Source organism: Xenia sp. Carnegie-2017, unplaced genomic scaffold (genome assembly GCF_021976095.1).
Source record: "Xenia sp. Carnegie-2017 unplaced genomic scaffold, XeniaSp_v1 HiC_scaffold_20, whole genome shotgun sequence".
Lineage (NCBI taxonomy): Eukaryota > Metazoa > Cnidaria > Anthozoa > Malacalcyonacea > Xeniidae > Xenia > Xenia sp. Carnegie-2017.
The window spans coordinates 7,099,963-7,116,993 of record NW_025813483.1 but is presented as its reverse complement, the minus strand read 5'-3'; the positions used below and the strand labels follow the sequence as shown (position 1 = coordinate 7,116,993).

General features: G+C 33.4%; 1 long non-coding RNA gene across 1 annotated transcript; it reads left to right on the top strand.

The window, feature by feature from the left end:
• Positions 1-2,919: 2,919 nt before the first annotated feature.
• LOC124442349 lies at positions 2,920-16,714 on the top strand. Its single transcript, XR_006947220.1, has 3 exons — positions 2,920-2,995; positions 12,397-12,398; positions 16,704-16,714. It is a non-coding gene; the product is annotated as an uncharacterized LOC124442349 (long non-coding RNA).
• The last annotated feature ends 317 nt before the right edge of the window (positions 16,715-17,031 follow it).

The following is a 17,031-nucleotide window of genomic DNA, read 5'->3' as shown; positions in this document are numbered from 1 at the left end:
AGGAAACACATGGCTTGTAAGTCTTCTAGAATGGAAATTATGAACATAACAAGACCTCCTGCTTTAGCAAACAAGTATCCAGCATATGTCATTAACAAGGCAAATTGTTTTGTCATCTACTACAGCTCTTTTAGAAAGTTGGCGAATCAAGATCACAAAATGTAGAACAATAAAAGAGCATCACAAATGGTTAAATGTAGAACAACAAAGTAGTAGTTGCTCGTCAACAATTTTTCATCGTCGTAATATCGAGATGATAACAACAGAATTGCCAATAATTCCAAATATGGCAATAGGAATGAAAATGATAACAATGATTGCATGTAGTTTATACGCCATTTTCAGTGTTTAACTGTCTGTTGCTTAGACGAGTAATAACGACCAAGTTACTTTTTTGGGGTTTTATTGACAGAAAGGCTGGTTTTATTAACAAGACGTTTTTATACTTAAGCATCTCAATCATGCTACGTGACCACTAATCTTTCAGAGTTGCCGCGTGCCAATTGTCATTTCACTGATCAATTGATATTTTTCAGCCACCATACTACACTTAACATGGTTTCTTAACCTTTTAAATCGATTAAAGATCTTAATCTTGTTTTCATTACTTCATCATTTTGGAGCATGCGCCGCACTTGCTTTAAAGGACATCTTTTGAGGGGCCTTGTATTTCAAATTATTCCCTTCATAAACTCAGTAATGATGCTAAATTTCATGCTTTTATCAAGGGAGCAATTTTGGATCTTAGCTGCCGGATTATTTATCACTTTGTACAAATTACTATTCGTAAATTTAGTAACCTTAAAAATGTTGTCCATTCCTTTCGATGGGAGCCTCCAGCATAACATTCACCCTTTTTTTTCGGCAGTTCCTCCAAAACGTCAGAAGTTTTTTGTCCAATAATCCATAGATAAGAGGATTGACAGCATGTGTTGCGAAAATTCTAAGCAGTCGGGTGATGTCGAAAATTATTGACGATGAATAATATTTGTCCATTCTAACGAAGAATGAGATGGCGATTGGAATATTACCAATTGCGTAGAAGATGACTGTCAAGATACAAGCAAAAGTTATTTTACGATTTCGCCGATATCTTTGTTTGCTGAACGATGAGTCAACTGAATTCCGATTGTGTGAAATTTGGAAACTGTTTTTTTGGTTATAAAGCTCTTTGACTACTTTATAATAAATTACCGCCATTGCTGCTGTGGCAAGAAAGCCATGACCAAAGATAACTAAATAAAGTTGTAGTTTCTTGGTCACAAACTTGTCATTTTTGTTCACACAGAAAGGAATAGACATTGCATAACCTATTATGAACGATACAACGTAAGCCACAGCACAACTGACTTTCATTCTTCGTTTACTGATAGGAGATTTCAAAGGATATACAGTTGCACGGTAACGTAGAACTGAAATCATAAACATCATAATGGATCCTGCTTCAGCAAACATTAATCCTATTTCACTGATATAACAAGATGCTTTATGATGCGTCACATTCTTTTTAATAAGTTCGCTCATTAAATACACAAAATGTACAGCCAACCAAATACCATCACAAATAGCAAGATGTAAAACGAGAAAGTAGTAGTTGCTTGTCAACAAACTCCTTCGTCGTTGAAATATTGAGATAAGAACAAGAGAGTTGCCAATGATACCAAATATGGCAACAGGAATATTAAGGACAACAATAGCTGGATGCATTTCATATGTTTGTTAGAAGAATACGAACAAACAAGTGCTTTTGGTGGTTTTATAGATAGAAAAGCCCAACGAAGATAACCTGTAAACTGATTATAAGTTACACGACAGGTGAGTATTCAATGCAATTTTTTTATAAATTGCTACGTGCCTTTAATTTTTGTGTCACACAAACGAAAGCAATTTAACAAGAGTTAAATTGGTTAAATTAAACGATAAACGACTTTGTAATTTATTGCGTAGTTTTAATTTTATAAAGTATAAATAAAACTATAGAAAAGCACACGGCAATATTCTCTAATCTTGTGCAAATAATGTCTTCACTTAATTTTAAACCTAGTGAAACTGTACTGCTTTCATAGTCTTCGTGCTGTATCAGCATGATTCCTATGAAGTATAGCAATACATTATTCTTTTCTTTGCATATTTATTGTTATTTGTGATGTGAACTTAACGCAATGTACTAAAACCAGATGTTTAGCTGCATGACAGTGCATCTGGTGATAGCTAAAATTATAAATGAAAATTAGATGAACCTAAATGACTATATGACTAATTAGTCTTAAGTTACCATCATGCACTGCGCGTTTACATGTTTACATTTTGACTGACCGATGCTGGGAAGCAACTCACTGTTAACTATGTGTACTAGCTTTTCAGAATTGTAGAAATAGCCATCAAATTTACCAGTTTCATTAGCATTATTACCAAAAAACGATCAGAATAAAAATAAAAAAATTGGAAAGCTCGTTGATGTTTGAATAATCAAAAACGGACACATACAACGTACGTCATTTTTCTATTGTTCAATATATGTACATGAAGATGTAGCAGCGTGGCCAGCTTGCAAGTTCGTTCATGCATTGTAAATTTGTATGTGTTCACTCACTATAAAAAGCAATTAAAAGACTTTTTAAAGAAACGAACAATGATAATGTTGAAAAATTATTCAGCTCAGCTAGCAACGCCACTCCGTTTACTTTGTTTTCACAGCTGAATATAAAGCAATAAAATGTAGATGAATCTTAAGTTTATAACAGAGTTCAGGCAAGATTTTTTATTTTATGTCATAAACAACGTACGTTATATATATATCCAAATGAAAGATTTTTAAAACCAAATCCGTCTAAAAAGAAATAATTTTACGTAGATAAAAATGAATATAAGAAAATAAGATATACTGAAATCTGCGGTTAATAATAGAGTTCTAGCAATATCATGCACTTTATGTCATAAACATCATGCTTTAAAAATAGATTCAAACGAAAGACGTTTATTTAAAACCATTTGTGTAAAAAGAGAAAAAAACTTATACGTAAGACGAATGTGCAAAACAAAGGTTATGATGTTCGTAAAAAAACGTTAAATCTTCATGTCAATTTTTTTCAGAAATTTACGCTTTTTCTGTCATGTGAATATGGGTAGAGCATTGTTAATGTAAAGCGCTCGATCACTAACTATAAATAATTTAAGGCGGTGAGCTTTTCGCCACTAGATAGTGGTCTTATAGAGGTGAAGATTTGAAATGGTTTAACATATAATATTATGCATACACCATGATGTAGTCGGCCTGCATCTATTTGCTCAGTGCAACAGCACATGCCTTTTTCAATCATTACTAAATTCCTCTTTGTACAATACGTACAAATTTGTAGAGACAGTTCTACAAATATCACCCAATATTTCACGCAAATTCGTATCTACTATACCTCACGCAACATCAACAGCTGTGCTCAAAAAAGTGTATTTTCTGAATCTCCATATTTAGAAGCGTGCAGCTGCATATTGCTAAAAATTATGTTTGGAACTAAAAAAACATGCAAACAGTTTAAAATGAAAATTTGGTCATAACATATTTATTAAAGCTTTTTACGATTACTGATTACATTATTTTTGCTCTACACGTTCATTCTTTTTTTGCATCACTGTAATTAAGATATCCATAAAAATTATAGAAAATCCGATCATCAACAACGTTAGGTTATAGCAAGTCTTCTCTATAAATATGAAATGAAAACAGAGACTGGTAAAAACGTTACCAGTCTTTTTTTCTACAACTGTAGTGTACATATACCATCAGTTTCATTGAAAGAAAATACATGGCTTGTAAGTCTTCTAGAATGGAAATTATGAACATAACAAGACCTCCTGCTTTAGCAAACAAGTATCCAGCATATGTCATTAACAAGGCAAAATGTTTTGTCATCTGCTACAGCTCTTTTAGAAAGTTGGCACATCAAGATCACAAAATGTAGAACAAGAAAAAGAGTATCGCAAATGGTTAAATGTAGAACAACAAAGTAGTAGTTGCTCGTCAACAATTTTTCATTGTCGTAATATCGAGATGATAATAACAGAAATGCCAATAATGCCAATATGGCAATAGGAATGAAAATGATAACAATGATTGCATGTAGTTCATACGCCATTTTCAGTGTTTAACTGTCTGTTGCTTAGACAAGTAATAACGACCAAGTTACTTTTTTGTGGTTTTATTGACAAAACGTTTTAATACTTAAGCATCTCAACCATACCACGTGACAACTAATCTTCCAGAGTTGCTACGTGCCAATTGTCCTTTCACTGATCAATTGATATTTTTCAGCAACCATACTACACTTAACATGGTTTCTTAACCTTTTAAATCGATTAAAGATCTTAATCTTGTTTTCATTACTTCATCATTTTTGAACATGCGCCGCACTTGCTTTAATGGACATCATTGAGGGGCCTTATTTTTCAAATTATTCCCTTCATAAACTCAGTAATAATGCTAAATTTCATGCTTTTATCAAGGGAACAATTTTTGGATCTTAGCAGCCGGAATATAAAAGCAATGTTGATATTGAAATGTTTATATCCTCTTAAAATATGTTTAAACACTAATTGCGGATGCACGTTTAACAGTTAATATAGCTACAATGGTTGATAATCCAGCGATTGCAATGCTTTTAAACATGCAAAAACGTTTAATGTTTGAACGTCACTTATTTTTTGTTGTTATTCACTTGATTAGTGGAAGTCGTTGATTAACCGAAGTACTATTTATCACTTTGTACAAATTATTACTCTTAAATTTAGTAACGTTAAAAATGTTCTCCATTCCTTTTGATGGGAGCCTCCAGCATAACATTCACCCTTTTTTTTCGGCGTTTCCGCGAAAACGTCAGAAGTTTTTTGTCCAACAATCCATAGATAAGAGGAATGACAGCATGTGTTGCGAAAATTTTAAGCAGTAGGGTGATGTCCAAAATTATTGACGATGAATAACTTTTGTTCAACATAACGAAGTATGAGAGGGTGATTAGAATATTTCCAATTGCGTAGAAAATGACTGTCAAGATACAAACAAAAGCTATTTTACGATTTCGCCGATTTCTTTGATTGCTGAACGATGAGTCAACTGAATTCCGATTGTGTGAAATTTGGAAAATGTTTTTTTGGTTATAAAGCTCTTTGACTACTTTATAATAAATTACCGTCTGTGCTGCTGTTTCAAGAAAGCAATGACCAAAGATATCTAAATAAAGTTGTAGTTTCTTGGTCACAAACTTGTCATTTATGTTCTCACAGCGAGGAATAGACATAACCTATTATGAACGATACAACGTAAGCCACAGCACAACTGACTTTCATTCTTCGTTTACTGATAGGAGATTTGAAAGGATATACAGTTGCACGGTAACGTAGAACTGAAATCATAAACATCATAATGGCTCAGTCTTCAGCAAGCATTAATCCTGTTTCATTGATAAGACAAAATGCTTTATGATGCGCCACATTTTTTTGAATAAGTTTGCTCATTAAAGACACAAAACGTAGAGCCAAAAAAATACCATCACAAATAGCAAGATGTAAAACAAGAAAGTAGTAGTTGCTCGAAAACAAACTTCGTCGTCGTTGAAACACTGAGATAATAACAAGAGAGTTGCCAATAATACCAAATATGGCAACAGGAATAGTAAGGATAACAATAGCTGGAAGCATTTCATATGTTTGTTTCAAGAGTACGAACCAACGAGTGCATTTGGTTCTATTATAGATAGATAACCCGTAAACTGATTATAGACAGGTGTGTATTCAATGGCAATTTTTCATAAAGTTGCTACGTGCCGTTTAATTACCTTTTATGTCACACCAAACGAAAGCAATTTAACAAGAGTTAAATTGGTTAAATTAAACGATAAACGACTTTTGTAATTTATTGCGTAGTTTTAATTTTATAAACTATAAATAAAACTAAAGAAAAGCACACGGCAACATTCTCTAATCTTGTGCAAATAATGACTTCACTTAATTTTAACCAGTGAAACTGTACTGCTTTCATAGTCTTCGTGCTCTATCAGCATGACTCCTATGACGTATATCATTACATAACTTTTTCTTCGCATATTTATTGTTGGCTGTGATGTGAACTTAATGAAATGTACTAAAACCAGAAGTTTAGCTGCATATAGGTGCATCTGGTATTGACTAAAACTATTAAATGAATAATGGATGAACCTAAATGACTATATGACTAAATACTCTTAAGTTACCATCATGCACTGCGCCTTTATATGTTTACATTTTGACTCCCGGTTGCTGGAAAGCAACTCACTTTTAATTATCTGTACTAGCTTTTCAGAACTGTACAAATAACTCTTAAATTTGCCAGTTTATGATTATTACCAGAAAACGATCAGAATAAAGACTAAAAAAATGGGACTGCTCGTTAAAGTTTAAATAATCAAAAATAGAAACATACGACGTGTTGTCATGTTTCTTTTTTTCAATATTTGTAGATGTAGCAGTGTGGCCAGCGTTCAAGTTCGTTCAATCATTGTAAATTTTTATGTGTTCACTCACTTTCAAGAGCAAGAGACTTCAAATAAATGTATAATGATAATGATGAAAAGTGTCCATAGCATAAACAAATTTTTCGGCTAGCTACGCACTCCGTACATTTTGTTTTCACAGCTGAATATAAGGTAATAAAATGGAGAGGAAAATTAAGTTCACAATCGGCAAATACAATTCAGAGGTCACAACTGGCTGTTGAGCACCGTTTACACGACAACTGTTTTGGGCAGGGTACGACTAAATTTTGGCACGCGGGCCACTGTCTTTTATCAAGTCCGCTTTGTTTATACTTTAGTTTTTTAAGCGTGCCATTTTTTTAACAGGCACGCCTGATTTATAGAAACAGCCTGCTTAGAGTATGAGCCCCGAAAAATAAGTGTCGGCGGATGACGAAAAAAAATTAAATTGGCGGATTATTCGAAACTTCAAACATGGTGGACTTACATAATGATGAAGTAAAGATAGCTTTAGCTTGGTATATGCACTTCCGAAAACGACAGGAAACCGTTCATACGAAGTTTAGAAGCTGCTATCTTTCGGTAATATCATTTTACTAGAGAAAGAAGCGTTGATTTGCCTTAATCAAAACAGTACTGGCCTATTTGTATCAACCACGAGAAAGGTTGTTGTGGATGCATCCACGTTCACTAGTTTGGTTTGATATGGTCGATGAACTCTACAACGATGAACTGTGGCACGCAAATTTTGCGTGAAAAAAGCACGCTTGAATTAATAGGGTTCGGCAAGAAATAGATCGTAAAATTACTCCCATGCGTAATCCACTTTCTGCAAAACGACGCCTGGCTATAACGTTGTATTATTTATCGTGTAGGGCAGAGTATCGAACTTTTGCTAATCTTTTTGGCGTCTCCCATTCATTAGTGTGTTAGTGCATTAAAGAAGTAAGCCGTTCAATAATAAAACACTTTCTCAAAGCAATCAATTTTCCTAAGGGAGACGAAAACTTTCAAGTTTTGCAAGATTATGAAGAGCAGTGGGGTTTTCCTATGTTTGCTGGTGCAATACATATATAAATATTAGCACCAGCTAATAGCAACATAGAGTATTTGAATCGTGGAGGTTTTCACAGTATCGTGATGTAAGTGGTCGCTCACTGTAGTTATATGTTCCGGGATATGGTTATAGGATGGCCTGTAGGGTCCATGATGCGCGAATTCTTTCTAATTCTACACTTTTCTCCAATGGAAATAAGAAACGTCTTTTCCCTCGATATTGTGAAGAAAATTAGGGGAGTGGAAATAGCACCGTTTCTTTTAGGTTACCCAGTTTACCCTCTCTTGTCATGGTTAATAAAGGGGTATCCCAAAATTGAGGCTACTGAACGACAGAAGAAGCTTAACTACAATCTTATTCGTGCAAGAATGACCGTGGAAAACACATTTTGGAGATGGAAAGGACGCCATGTATGATTTAGTAAAAGTCTAAATATGGAAGTAGCTTCTTTAGTCGATATTATCCATTTATCATGCATTTTACGTAAGACGAATTCATGCCCGAATTCATGCCCGACTGGGAGGTGGTAGAAATTTTTGATGATGCTTTTGTTGTGGTGCCAATTGAGGAAATCAAAATAGAAGATGCTCAGATATTCGCGCTGCTTTATTAAACTATTTTTCTTAAACAGTTCTTCAATATTCTTTTAAAATTTAACGTTACATGAATTCCACAATTCCACAAAATGTTTTTAACAAAATCATTTGAATGAGGCTAATGTTGAAATAAAGACCAAAAATTAAATTTGAAAGACACTTGCAAGTTGTAAAGACCCTGCATTTTGTCATCGTTCCGTTAAACGACTGACATAACTTGTTAAAAAGCAGTTACCGAAGTATCTAAAACATGTCCACCTGTTCAGTGAAAGACAGGTAAAAAAAACGAATATAATGTAGAAATATCAACAGTTTAAATGATAACAAAGTATTACAATTGCATAAAGATTTTTTCCGTGTTTGAATCCTTTTGAACGCTGCTGTCACGTGGATATACTTGTAAACCAAATTGATCAACCATGTACCCAATATGTTAATTATGTTGTTGGTAACCATTTATCGGAGCAGAAGGCTGTTGACCTATGATGATAACATCATACGCATCATATTTAGCTCATGTACCTGTTCCTTTCTTCTCATTTTCAAGCTGAATTTGCTTTAGTCGAAATTCATTCCCTCTATCAATGCGATCCTGTTCAAACTTCTGATACCTAAAGACAATTTACAATGTCGATAACAAAAATTTCGTAAAATTTAAGTACGCGAGAATATTTCATATGCGATCATCATTTTGTAATTTTTCGTTTTTTTCCTTACCATATCAAATTTATCAAGACAATTTTCTAACAATTTTGCAGTTGTCAACTCAAGTCACAGAAAGGTGCCAACATGTCAACACATATATTCATGCACGTTCGAAATATACAGTACCTCATTCCTTGCATTAATCATTTAATACATACCGGGATACTGTAATACATTACAGCAATACATACTGTAACATTAAAAATATTTTTATTTTAAAAAAGATGACTTTATATATATTAGGGTCGAAACTGCTATCCTCTAACCTTCCCCGTTTCCCATCATCAAATTCATGCACATCTTGTTCATCACCTTCTGCCATAGTGTCGATGATTTTTAACGGATTGAGGTTATGTCGCACAGTTAGAAAAGCATCAATCTCGTTAAAAAACTTCCACTTTTTTAAGACACCTGTTCCTGTTTGCCGTGACCTATCTTTTTCTTTTTTATATCTCTGGCGTAATTTCTGAATTCTATTTATCAATTCCTTTAAGGTAAACCCTTTATATTAATTTTCTTCTAATTGAGACTACAAAACAACACAGAATAATATTTTTCTTTATATTAATGGCATATAAATAATACCTTGTGCAAAATGAAAACAGTGGATAGGCAATTTGAACTTCTGCAAGATTGAAAATTAATTCGTTCATGGCATCCTTTGGCATATATAAATTTGCACACTGGAGTGACCCTTCTATATAGTTATTATTCTGTGATTTGCCCTTTAGTTACTTTTTATTAATGTATACCTAGTTAGCTGCAGTCTTTCATCAAGCAAAGCAAACATTCTTTGCTTTAGTGGCATCAAGCATAACATTTGTCTCCTTTTTTCGCCAATTTCTCCAAAACATCACAATCTTTTTGTCCAGCAATCCATAGATAAGAGGATTGACCACGTGCGTAGTGAAAATTCTAAACAGTAGAGCAATGTCGTAATATACAGACGATGAATAATAATTGTTTGTTTCAACAAAGAATGCGATGGAGACAGGAATGTGTCCAACTGTGTAGAAGATGACTGTCGTGATGCAAACTAAAAATATTTTACGATTTCGACGATATCTTTGTTTGCTGAATGAAGATGTAACTTCATTCTGATAATGTGAAATTGAGAAATTGTTTTGTCGGTTAAAAAGTACTCTTGCGATTTTAAAATAAATTACTATCATTGCTGCAGTGGCGAGAAAGGAGCCTAACACAATTATATAGTGTTGAATTTTAACGATCACAAAATGGTCATCGTTTTCCACACAATTTGGAACAAACAATACATAGCCCAATATGAACGATGCAATATAAACCGTAGCACAAATGATTTTCAATTTTCTTTTACTGATTAGATGCTTAAAAGGATATGCTGTTGCACAATAACGTAGAATTGTAATAGTCAACATCATAAAAGATCCAGCAACGGCGAAAAAGTATCCTGTTTTAGCAAAAAGACAAAACGTTTCATCGTACGCAACGTCTCTCTTAAAAAGCTTCGTCGTGAGGTTCACAAAATATACAACCAGCCAAACATTATCACAAATTGCAAGATGTAGAACAGCAAAGTAATAGTTGCTTGTCAACAAACTACCTCGTCGTAATGTAGAAGTGATAACAAGAGTGTTGCCAATAATTCCAAATATGGCAACTGGAAAAGTAAGTTTAACAATCGTTGGATGTATTTCATACGCCATGTTGAACATTTCACTGTAAGTCGCTGATTGTAGTAGGAATTAGGGAATTAGTTTTTGGTCGTTGAATGAAGAGAGGCACCCATACAACAAAAACGTTAATTATGGTGCAAACGAGAAAGCTACTGGTGAGCTATTAATACTTTATTAACACCAGTTTTGTTATGCTAATACGTTATGTTATACGAACTTTGCTCACAGCAAATTAAAGTGATTAAACCAAGATTTTCCTAAGGTTGTAGGAAAATGATGTTTGACTTTGAGACAACCATTGCACAACGCTCTTCTAGGTATTCATAATTGACAAACGTTTTCTCAACGTTGCTTTGACATTGTGGCGAATAGGAAATTGTGGATGAAAATTTTCCACTTTGAAAATTTTTTTCGCCATTCACTGCCTCCTGATTTCTAATAAACTTATCGAATTCTATCAGTGTTAAAAACTCAAGAACTATTATGCTTTCGATGCAAAGATATGCTATAGCGTTTTATAAAATACACACGCAATTATACGAAGAAAATCTTCGGTAAAGGAACTTCAACTATACAGAAATAACAATTTAGGTTAAAAATAACAGTAGACAGTGGGACCGTAAAAATAAAAAATCTTAAAGTTTATATACAAACATTGATCTCTGTATATCAGTATATGTATTCGTAAAGCGCTTAATAAAAATGTATTTATCGATGAGATCTACAAGTGTTGGAAAGTATGCACAGAAAGACACGAGAAAAACCCCAACGTCTAGTTAAATCTTTATTCCTGAATCTTGACAACAGTCAAAAAAGTTTTAAGTATGGCTTATGCGTCTCGATAAATTTTGGGTAAAATTGTTTCATACTGGCTTACAGCTCTACACAGTATATGTAAAGAAAATATCCTGAACTTGGTGAGCCACAAAAAGAACAGAATTCAACTTAAATCATGATATAATGCTGTTTTCAGTTGGAAACGTTTTGACCAAGGTATTACAATAGGATAGTAAACTATTCAGTACAATCCTTGAACAGCTGCAGAGTGGAATTGCATAAATCGAATTATTCTTTATTGAAATTATCGTCGTTCATAAACCGAAATAACACTCTTCACATTCAAGAAAATCCATACAGTGGTTTCTTCTAAAAGTTTTACCCGTTCCTTTCAATGGGAGCAGCAAGCATAATAGTCGCTTTCCTTTTTTGACAGTTCCTCCATAAAAGGAGAAGTTTTTTGTCCAACAATCCATAGATAAAGGGGTTAAAAACTCTAAGCAATAAAGGGGTTGAAAAATCTAAGCAATAAAGCAATGTCGAAAAAAGCTGACGATAAATAATCGCTTTTCATGTCGACAAAGAAAGCCATAGCGACTGGGATATTTGCAATTGTGTTGAAGATGACTGTCATGACACAAACAAAGAATATTTTACGATTTCGACCATTGAGTTCTATAATAACTGGAGGGGAAACGTCAACAAAATTAGTATAAATTATTAGCGCGCGGCCGCGTGGTGAAAAACATGGCGGATTTTGGTGGTCAAAGTCAGCGGAGAGACGCGGGCTCATGAAATAAAATTTTTGTCGCCCACCCTGATTTGACCACCACGATTGCGAGTATAGAAAATATCAAAACTATTTATTTTCCTAACATAAACACTTTTTTAAAATTTTATTTATTAAACTGCCAACTTCTGTGGTTTGCGGATGCTGAAATAGCGACAGAAAAGGGAACATTTCTTGACTCCGGTAAGTAGTACAGTATTAGTTTTACTATTTTGTTTTTAACAAGGTACTTGAAGAGTGTTTCTACTACTAAGTTATAATTTAAAGTTATTTTGGTCCAGTCTTGTTTGTTCTTCACTTAATCGATCGCCAGACGTGGCGAAGCTGTCAATTTTTATCGAGTTTTGCATCCATCTTGTATCATGATCAAGGCATCAAGCTAAACTCTCCTGATTTGAATTGAGTTTACCTCCCAAAAATGGGGCATAATTTGTTCATGTTTTTTTTTAAAAGATGAAGGGAAAGTTTACAACAGAGTTGTGTTGAAATTGAATGCAGTGCCATGCAAAATTAATGAGAACTATGGTATATGTTGTATAATAAAAATAAGTATTAAACTGTTTGCCTGCTCAATTTGACTGACTGTATAGTGTAGAAAATTATAATGGGATTGGAATGTTGGATTTATGCAAACAGTTTTAAAGTACTACTTAGCGTTTCTGTAAATGAAGTATTTATTGTTATAGTAAACAGGTTATTACTTCAAAACCAAGATAAAAGTAATGTGTTGAACAATGTGCTAAGATTTGTTTCTACCTTGAAATTTTTGTTCAACAGTAGCTTATGATTATATCATTAATATGCATGAAAAATTAAACATATTGTCTCATCTCATCATATCCATAATTGGTATGATTCCAGGTGATCCACAAATTCACATCGGATGCATTGGTTACAATGAAGTTGAATGTAGAAGAAGCAAAAATAGATGGGAAAGAAATTCTTTGTGTCTTATGAAGAATTAGTAGAAATCAATAAAAAGAATTCTTTAAACAAATTGTAAACAAATTTAAATTTGCTCATGGTCAAGCAACCTAGTCAAAGAAGCAAAGTCTGTCTTCAACATGTGACCTTTCCAATTATTTAGTTTCTTTGTACAAAATACTATTTTCAAGAAACTTGATTTGTAAGTCTTTCATTAATATTTTTTTTAACCAAGAGATAAAAGTAACTAATTCAAAGGCTTGATGTAAAATACAAAGATTTAACAAGTTGTTTATCATTCGATTCCCAAATGTTAGTTTGTACATATAAATAATTAGTATTGGTAGCTGTAAGTTGTTTAAGCAAAACAAAAGAGTAGTAGTGCTCGAAGGGGTTAGCACTTTTGAAAAATTATATCTTGTTCTTGACATATATACACAATTCCAAAAAACTGTAAGTAACGCACAATAATATGTATAGAGCTTGATAAATTTCTTCACGTACACTGTCAAATAACTATTTTGCCTTCATGCAGCAATAGACAGAGTGTTTTTGTCAGAGAAACCAATGCACTTTAGTTTCCAAGTTTGTAATTCAATGGAAAATGAATGTAGTTCTGTTCTGTAATAGATCCAAGATTCTGCCAAGCTGTTTACAAAATACAAATTACCAAGCAGCAGCATCATGGTGTTTTGAATTGTTTTCTTTTTTATAGCTCTTCAAGTTCAACGTATTTTCTTTATGAGTTTTCTGTAGATTTATCAGGTAATGACAATACACTTATGATACTTATCCATGGTAAATTTTCAGTTGACTTATGTCGTAGGACTGAAGCAAACATTTTATCGCTTCCTCAGACGCATTTTTACACAGATTTATCCATTTGAGCAAGAAAAATAGTTGCACCAAACTGTTTACAAACAGTCAAACACACAGAAGCATGAAATAATGTATAAGTTTGACGAGATTGACAGGTCTACTAATGCCGTTTGATTTTCACTTTTAAAAGGTTAAAATGTCATAAAATAACATAAATGTTACAGCCAAAATATGCGTTTCTCTACCGTCGATTTTCTTTATTTTGATGTGTGTGTACTGTGTTTTCACGCAATGCTGAAGCATTTTCACATGATGCTGTCGGTATCTAATTGTTTTTTTTCCACTTGTTAACGTTCATATAAACAGTATTGGAAATCAGGAGGTAGTGAATATTGAAAAAAATGTTTAAAGTGGAAGTTTTGACCACCAACATCCGCTATTACCACCATTTTTTTGACCATGGGGTCCAGGCCCCTTTGCCCCTCCAGTTCTTATAGAGCTCAATGATTTCGACGATATCTTTGTTTGGTGAACGAGGAGGTGGCTACATTCTGACCTTGTGAAGTTAAGAAATTGTTTCCCTGGATAAAAATTACTCGACCAATTTTGTAATAAACTACTGCATAGACAGAAGTGGTAAAAATGCAAGCAAAGATGAATACAAAACGCTGTATTTTAACCAGCGCACCCTGCTCACCGTTGTCCACACATATTGGAATATATATTGCGTACCCTAGTATAAACGATACAATGTAAACCATAGCACAAAAAACTTTCAATTTTCGTTTGCTGATAGGAATCTTCAAAGGATATGCAGAGGCACAATAACGTAGAATTGCGATTATCAACATCATAAGAGCTCCTGCTAATGCAAACAAGTATCCTGTCTGCAAAAAAAGACAAGATGTTTCATAATACTCAACATTCCTCTCGAAAAGTTTTGTCATTGAGTGCACAAAGAATTCGACCAGCAACATAAGATCACAAATGGCAAGATGTAGAACAACAAAGTAGTAGTTGCTCGTCAACAAACTTCGTCGTCGTAATATTGAGATGATAACAAGAACGTTGCCAATGATACCAAATATGACGATAGGAATCGTAAATTCGACAACAGCTATGTGCCTTTTATATGCCATTTTTAGGTTTACTGTTTGTTGCGTCTTTGAAGAGTATATACGAAAAGCTAGATTGTTTTTCTAATTGCTAGCTTTATTGCAGAGCTCACATATTAAAATGCATGCTATAATAGCTTCTAATTAATGAAGTGGAAAAAAGGATATGTTTATTAACAAAGCTGCAACATATTATATATTTAGTTTCGTCTTGCAGATACTTAAATTTAAATTCAACTGACGCTATTTCAGTTCATTTCTCTTTAGCCAAAACAAAGTTAAGTGATAAAAACATGCTACTATTAAAAATAAGATAACGTTCCGATATAAATTCACACCATAATCTTGTCAAATCATAAAGCAGGTTAACTAAGACCCTGTTTACATGAGACCGGAACGAAGTCAAACCGGAATGAAAATAAACATTTGTTACTTTTTTACATAGGACATGAGAAATCTCGAGAAATCTTTATTTGTATTACTCCTCCTTTTCAGGCTAGATTTACACCTGCTGGCCATTTTGTTTTTGCAATTTGGGCGCAAGGTTGTTGCCATTTCAGTCTGGCCTAAGCATTAATTTGAGTTTACATTGATGCCGGTTTCAATTAATACCGTTCTGAACTCAGTGGGATCAGTTCAGATGGCCGTACGATTTCAGACCGCTCTGTATCATTTTCGTAATGGTCCCGTGTAAACATTTACTATAAATAATACTGTAACCGACACGAGCTGGTACCGTATTGACTTCGTTTCGATCTCACGTAAGCAGGACCAAAGTATTCTAAATATTAAAACATGCCATAAAAATTCATTAAAAAAGCTAACATAATTAAAAAACCTTTCTATGATATAAAAAAATTATGTTTGACATCGGTGAATGCACATAGAATGATTAATATTTTTAATAAATTTTTTTTGTTTTTAGGAGGTGGTTATTAAACCTTTTAAGAGCCGAGCATTTTATAGATTGACTTTGATATTAGTGTTTCACATTTGTCACTGTGGATACTAGCGGTTTAAATAATATATATTTATTCCTAATTTCAATTTTATAGAGTTAACTTGAGAACAGGTCATTATATTTACGGCAGGTGCTGTGGCTTAAACAGATTAAGAGCAGAAGTTCAGCTTATCCAACCCGTTTAATGATAAAAAGCATATTTATCAAACAACTTACGTTGAATCATTAAGACCTCGTATAAATGCACATTTAAGTTATCTAAAAATTAAATTCCTTGAATTTAACCCCTTCTTTTCTTGGCTAAATTTCAAAAAGTGCTTGCACTGATCAAAAATCTAAAAACAAAAATTAACTTTTTCATACAGACGCAACAAACACGCGACGCTAAAGCCCAGTCCTCTCCAGAGTGATTAATCAGCGGATGATTGATCTCACAGCGAGCGAAAGAAATTTATTACAAATTTATTGCTCAAATCAAAAGGAATACGACACTTTCATACTTTATTGCTGAATCTTAATTTTATAAAGAAAGTAAAATTAAAAATGAACTCACAATAATCAACTTATATAATGAAAACAAGACGGCTATTATGCGTTCACACGGACTATTTGAGATGGCAGGGTATTGAAGTTCTGTCCGTCGGCCATGTTGAATGTCTTTGGCCTAGTTAATTAAACGAAGGAATGATGAAAAAACAGCGGATCCTGAGACTACAGAACAGAAAGTTTATTGTATCTGCCGAAAGGAAGAAGAACGCTTAATTGCTCAGTGTGATGGCTGCTACCAGTGGTTTCACGGAGTATGCGTTGATGTAAATCAGGAGGAAGCAGATGCAATGGAACAATACATTTGTGGTTTGTGTTTAGGAAAAAATACTTCATAATAGTGTTTAGTTGTTTTTAAGAAATGTTTTGTTGATATATAAATATATAGGCTTTGTATTCTGAGGAAATTAAATAAAATTAGAACTTGTATCATGACTATCTTGCAAACAATTTTTTGCCTGATTATACCAAAAATGAATGGTTTGGACATATGGTTGGGCTCTTTGCATAGTAATAAAAATCTTAGGGTAGGGAAATAGTGCGGAATTTTAAATTTATAATTTCAAAGGCCCCACTAAATCTT